Raw genomic sequence first — 6,885 nt, forward strand, 5'->3', positions numbered from 1 at the left:
TGAGTGTAGGCTGTTCCCAGTCCACATGGCAGTGCCTTTCATCATCCTCCTTGAACAGCCATGGGGCTCCCAATGAAGGCAGAACCTTGTGCCCACTTGATGGGTTGCCTGGGCCCAGGGATGGCTAGCCAAAGTGGAGCCAGGGTGAGTGTCTTTGTTCTGGGCCAGGAAGCACAACCCTCTGCTGGAGGGTTGCCCCAAGCTGGAGGAGTGTCATAGAGTTTGGTTCCACACAGAGGTGGGCACCAGAGCCCATGTCCTGCACCCCACAGGCCCACCCATGGCCTCCAGGAACAGGCCTACTGCTTACAGCAGGAGACCACCTGCTCCATGTTCCTGTAACCAGATCACGATTCCCGACAGGGGCCACAACATCTGTTGCACATGCCTCACCTATTCTTAGGGTAAGGTGGAGACCAAAATGTGGTGTCCTCAGTGCCTGGAAATCTTCCTGCAATGGCACATGGGCTCAACCAGCACCAGGCCAGTATCACCCAGCTGGTGTAGTAACTGCTCTGCCAGCTGCTGTCAGGGCCTGAGGGCAATATGGGCATGTGCAAGAAGCACCACAAGCCCCTGAAGCTGTACTACAAGGTGGACCAGATGTTCATCAGATGGTGTGAGACTGGTACCACCAGCACAGTGGCCACAATGTGCGGCCACTTGAGGAGGCAGTGGATGACTTCAAGGAGCAAATAAGCTGGACCACCTGAAAAGACTGAGAGACTTAAAGAGGTGTTAGACACAGGCGGAGAAAGCATGAGCTGAACTCTTGAGTCTGACCCATATGGAGAAGGAGAAGATCATCTGGGAGTTTGAGAAGCTCTATCATTCTTTGAGGGGGCGTGAGTATTGCCTCTTGGTCTGTCTTGAGGAACTACATTTGTCTATCTACAACAGCATCAATGGCTCCATCACCCAGTTGTCTTGCAACATCTCCCACATGAGTAGCCCGATTGCCCAGCTGGAAGGAAAGCAGCAGCACCACAACAGGGAGTTCCTGCAGGATATCAGGAATACATTAGGCAGAGCTGAAAGAATAAGATCTCTTAACCCTGGATCACACCTTCAGATCTGCAAGATAAAATTTACATTTGTGCCCAAAAATGTCTGTTCTTGACCAAAAATCTGAAGCAGTTCACAGAAAAAAAAATGCAGTCAGATATAGAGAAAATCTAAGAATTGAAAGAAGCTCAATTACACTCAGTGGAAGTGACTCTGGACCCAGACACAGCCTTTTCCAGCTTGATCCTCTCCTGCAGGAAGTGTAGTACCATTACCTCCAGCAGGACCTGCCCAACAACCCTGAGCAGTGACATCTGTTTCCATGTGTCTTGGGTTCTCCATGTTTCATTGCTGGCACATATAATTGGGAGGTAGAGATGGGAGATAAATCAAAGTGGACCATAATTCAATGTGCAGAAAATGTGGAGTAACTTTGGCCATCCAAAAGAGATTATGGGCAGTGTCCTTGTGGTATGGGAAAGAATACTGGGCTCTTACCTTCCCAATGACTTCCAACCACCAGAAGACCCCTTTCCAGGGGTAGAGATTTCTATGGATTATGGTGCTGGTGAAGGTTCCTTCTATAACATGACAAACAGGTGTCACATATTTCACTACTCTCACACTATGTTCTGTGACCCTGTACAGCCCTACTTCAGTCTGAATTACTCAGAAGGGAAGGGTGCATCACTTCTCATCATCTGACCCATGAGGGGACCAATGGTTCTTCTGGCCATGTTGGCAATCATGCTCATTTCATGGATACCTCCCATTGAGGAGATGAACATAGACCAAAATGGTTTTTGCACATAATTCTACCTCAGGCGTGGGGTGTCTTCTTGCTTGCCACTTCTTGTTAATCACATATGCATATCATTACCACTTTCCATGCCCTTACAGTGGGAGCCAGTTTATTCACTTTCTTTACTATCCTTTCCTTTCCCAAGAAAATGCAACATGTAATGAGAAGTATCAAGATTGCTCATAAATGAAAGCCAGATGAAAGAATGAAATAAGAAAGAAAGAAAGAAAGAAAGAAAGAAAGAAAGAAAGAAGAGTTAATACCTATTTTCCTCAAAATATTTCAAAAAATAGAAATGGAAAGAAAACTTCCAAAGTCATTCTATGAGGCCAGCATTACCTTGATTCCAAAATCAGACAATGACCTCATTAAAAAGGAGAAATATATGCCATTATTCCTGATGAATATTGACACAAAAATTGTCAACAAAATACTAACAAACTGAATCCAAAAGTACATTAAAAGAATCATTCACCACAATCAAGTTGGATTTGTTCCTAAGTTGCAAGGCTAGAGCCTATTTAAAAAAAATCAACATCACGCACCACATTAATAAATGAGAGGATAAAAAACATATAATCCTCTCAGTAGATTCAGAAAAAAAAACATTTGAGGAACTACAGCATCCATTGTTGATTTAAAAAAAAACCCTCATAAAAGTAGGGATAGAGGGAACAAACCTCAAGATCATAAAGGTCATATATAAAAAACGCACAGCTAATATCATACTCAATGGGGAAAAACTGAGAGCTTTTCCTCTAAGACCAGGGACAAGACAGAGATATCCACTCTCACCATTGTTATTGAGCATACTACTGGAAGTCCTCTCCTCAGCAATCACAAAACAAAAATAAATAAATGGCATTCAAACTTGCAAAGAAGAAGTCGAACTTTCACTATTTGAATACATGACACTCAATGTAGACAACCCAAAAGACTCCACCCCAAAATTGCTAGATATGATACCCAAATTCAGCAGAGACACAGGATCCAACATCAACATACAGAAATCTGTTGCAATTCTGTATACCAATAATGAAACAGCAAAAAGAGAAGTCAAAACTCAATCCCATTTAAAATTGCACCAAAAATCATAAGATACCTCAGAATAAAACTAACCAAAGAGGCAAAAGATCTGTACTCTGAAAACGATAGAACACTAATGAAAGAAATTTAAGAAGACACACACAAAAAATGGGAATATATTCCATGCTCATGGATTGGAAGAACAAATATTGTTAAAATGTCTATACTACCAAGAGTAGTCTACACATTTAAGACAGTATCTATCAAATACCACAAGAATTTTTCACAGACCTATACAAACAATCCTAACATTTGTATGGAACCACAAAAGACCTTGAATTTTCAATGCAATCTTGAAAAGGAAAAGCAAAACTGGAGACAGCACAATCCAAGAATTTAAGGTATATTAAAAAACTATCATGATAATGCCATATGGTTCTGACACAAAAACAGATCCATATATCAATAGAACAGAATAGAAAAACCCAGAAATGAGCCCACAATTCTATGGGCAATTAAACTTTCACAAGGCAGGAACAATATCCGATGCAAAAAAAGACACTCTTAAACAAATAGTGTTGGGAAATCTGGAGAGAAAAATGCAAAAGAATAAAACTGACCACTTTCTTACACGATACAAAAAAATAAATTCAAAATGGATAAAAGAGCCAATGTCAATCCTGAAACCATAAAAATCCAAGGGTAGATAACATCAGCCATAACATCTTTGACATCATAACATCTTTGACATCAGCCATAACAACTGTTTACTACATATGTCTCTGTATAAAAGGGAAACTAAAGCAAACAGAAACTATTGGGATGTCATCAAGATAAAAAGCTTTTGCACAGCAAAGAAAAAACTCAACAAAACAAAAAGACAACCTTTGGAATGGGAGAAGACATATGCAAATGATATATCTGATAACAAGTTAGTATTCAACATATATAAAAATCTTATGAAACCTAACACCTCCCCCACAAATAATCCAGTAAAATAGAACAGAAAACATGAATAGACACTTTTCCAAAGAGGACATACAGATAGCCAATGGACACAGGAAAAGATGCTAAAAATCACTCATCATCAGAGAAATCTAAGTCAAAACTGAAATGAAATACCACCTTATACCTGTAAGAATGGCTGTAATTAACAACACATGAAACAACAGATGTTGGTGAGGATGAAGAGAAGGGAAACCTCTTATACTGTTGGTGGGAATGCAAGTGGTGCAGCCACTCTGGATAAAATTATGGAGGTTCCTCAAAAACTTAAAAATAGAACGAACCTATGAGCCAGCAGTTGCACCACTAGGTATTTACCCACAGGGTAAAAAATACTGATTCAAAGAGATACATGCACCCCGATGTTTATAGCAGCATTGCCAACAATGGCCAAATTATGGAAAGATCCCAAATATTCATCGACTGATGAATGGATAAAGAAGGTGTGGTGTATACAAAGAATGGAATATTACTCACACATAAAAACCAGTGAAATCTTGCATTTACAATTATGTGGATGGAGCTAGAGACTATTATTGTAAGCATAATAAATCAGTCAGAGAAAAACAAGTACCATATGATTTCATTCATATGTGGAGTTTAAGAAACACAACAACTGAACATAGGGAGAAAAAGAGAGAGAGGCAAACCATAAAAAGACAACTATGGAGAACAAACTGAGGGTTACTGGAGGGGAGGTCAGTGAATAAATGTTTTAAATGGGTGATGGGTATTAAGGAGGGTACTGGTTGTGATGAGAACTGGGTGTTGTATTTAGGTAATGAATCAATAAATTCAACATCTGAAATTAATATTATACTGTATGTTAACTAACTGGAATTTAAATAAAACCTGAAATTAAAAAAAAATAAAAACATGATTATTTCAAAAATGAAGAAATAGCATTTGACAAAGTACAACATCCATTCATGATAAAAACCCTCAACAATGTAGGGTTTGACAGAACAAACCTCAAAATAATAAGGGCCATATATGAAAAACTTATAGCTAATATCATATTCAATGAGGAAAACCTGAGAGATTTTCCTCTATGTTCAGGAACAAGAGAATTATGTCCACTCTCACCACTGTTACTTAACATACTACTGGAAGTCCTAGCCACAACAAACAACTAAAAGAAATAAAAGGCATACAGATTGGCAAGGAAAAAGTCAAACTATTTGCAGATGACATGATACTGTATACAGAAAATCCCAAAAAAATCCACCAAAAATCTGCCAAGAACTGATACATGATTTCAGTAAAGTTGCAGGATAAAAAGTCAACATACAAAAACCTGTTGCATTTCTATATAAGAATAATGAAGCAGCAGAAAGAGAAATTAAGGAATGAATCGTATTTACAATTGCACAAAAGATACCCATAAGATACCTAATAACAAACTTAACCAAAGAAGTGAATAATCTGTACTCTGAAAACTATAGAACTGATTAAACAAAATAAAGAGGACACAAGGAACTGGAAAGACATTCCATGCTCATGGATTGGAAGAACAAATATTGTTAAAATGTCTATATTACCCAAAGCAATCTATAAATTTAATTCCTTCTCCACCATCTCTATTTTTCATAGAGCTACAAAAAAATCATAAAATTTGTATTGGACCACAAAAGACCAGAACTGACAAGGAGACTTTTAAAAAGAAAACCAAAGCTGGAGACATCACAATCCCAAACTTCAAGTTATATTACAAAGCTGTAATGATCAAAATAGTATGGTACCAGCACCAACACAAACACATAGATCAATAGAACAGAAGAGAAAACCCAGAAATGAACCCATAACTATATGGTCAATTATCTTTTGTCAGAGCAGGAAAAAAGTATCTAATGGAAAAAAGACAGTTCCTTTAACAAATAATGTTGGGAAAACTAGATGAAAACATGCAAAAGAATGACATTGGGCCACTTTCTTCCGTCATACACAAAAATGAATTCAGAATGTATTAAAGATCCAAATGTGACACCTGAAATCATAAAAATCCCAGATAAGAACACAGGTAGTAACCACTTTGACTTTGGCCATAGCAACTTACTTCTAGGTATATCTCCCGAGGCTAAGGGGAAAAGAATTCACTATTGAGAATTCATCAAAACAAAAATATTCTGCACAGCAAAGGAAACAATAAAAAAAACTAAAACACAATTTACAGAATACTAGAAGATATTTGCGAATGACATGTCTGATAAAGGGTTACTATTCAAAATATATAATGAGCTTATAAGATGTAAACCCCCCCAATAATCTAATTTAAAAATGGGCAGAAGACATGAATAGACATTTTTCTAAAGTAGACATACAGATGGCCGACAGACACAAGAGAAGATGCTCAACATCACTGATCGCCACAGAAATTCCAATCAAAATTACAATGAGATATCACCTCACACTGACAGAATGGCTAAAATCAACAACACAAGAAAAAACAGGCATTAGCGAGGAGAAAGAAGTAGACTCTTGCACTGTTGGTGACAATGCAAAATAGTACAACCACTCAAGAAAAGACTATGGAAGTTCCTCACGAAGTTAAAAATAGAACTACTGTATGTTCCAGCAATTGCACTACCAGGTACCCAAAGAATACAAAAATACTAATTCAAATGGATACATGCACACCAATGTTTATAGCAGTATTACCTATGATAGCCAAATTATGTAAGCAGTCCAAGTATCCATTGACTGATGTATAAAGATGTGATATATGTATACAATGAAATATTTTTCAGCCATAAAATAATCAAATCTTGTCATTTCCAACAATGTAGATGGAACATAGAGAGTATTATGCTGAGTGAAATAAGTCAGAAAAAGACAAATACTATGTGGTTTCACTCATATGGGGAATTTGTGAAACAAAACTATTAAGCAAAAGATGAAAAAAAAGAGGGAGATGCAAACCAAGAAACATACTCTTAATTAGAGAACAAACTGATGGTTACTAGAATGCAGGTGTGTGGGGATGGGGGGGATAAAGAGGTCATTGGGTTAAGGAGTGCACTTGTCTTGAGCATCAGGTGTTGTATGGA

At 37.8% G+C, this 6,885-nt stretch overlaps 1 pseudogene; it reads left to right on the forward strand.

Moving 5' to 3' along the window:
- Window positions 1-280: 280 nt before the first annotated feature.
- LOC123594368 lies at window positions 281-1,781 on the forward strand (annotated as a pseudogene).
- Window positions 1,782-6,885: the final 5,104 nt, after the last annotated feature.

Source organism: Leopardus geoffroyi, chromosome X, assembly GCF_018350155.1.
Source record: "Leopardus geoffroyi isolate Oge1 chromosome X, O.geoffroyi_Oge1_pat1.0, whole genome shotgun sequence".
Classification (NCBI taxonomy): Eukaryota; Metazoa; Chordata; class Mammalia; order Carnivora; family Felidae; genus Leopardus; species Leopardus geoffroyi.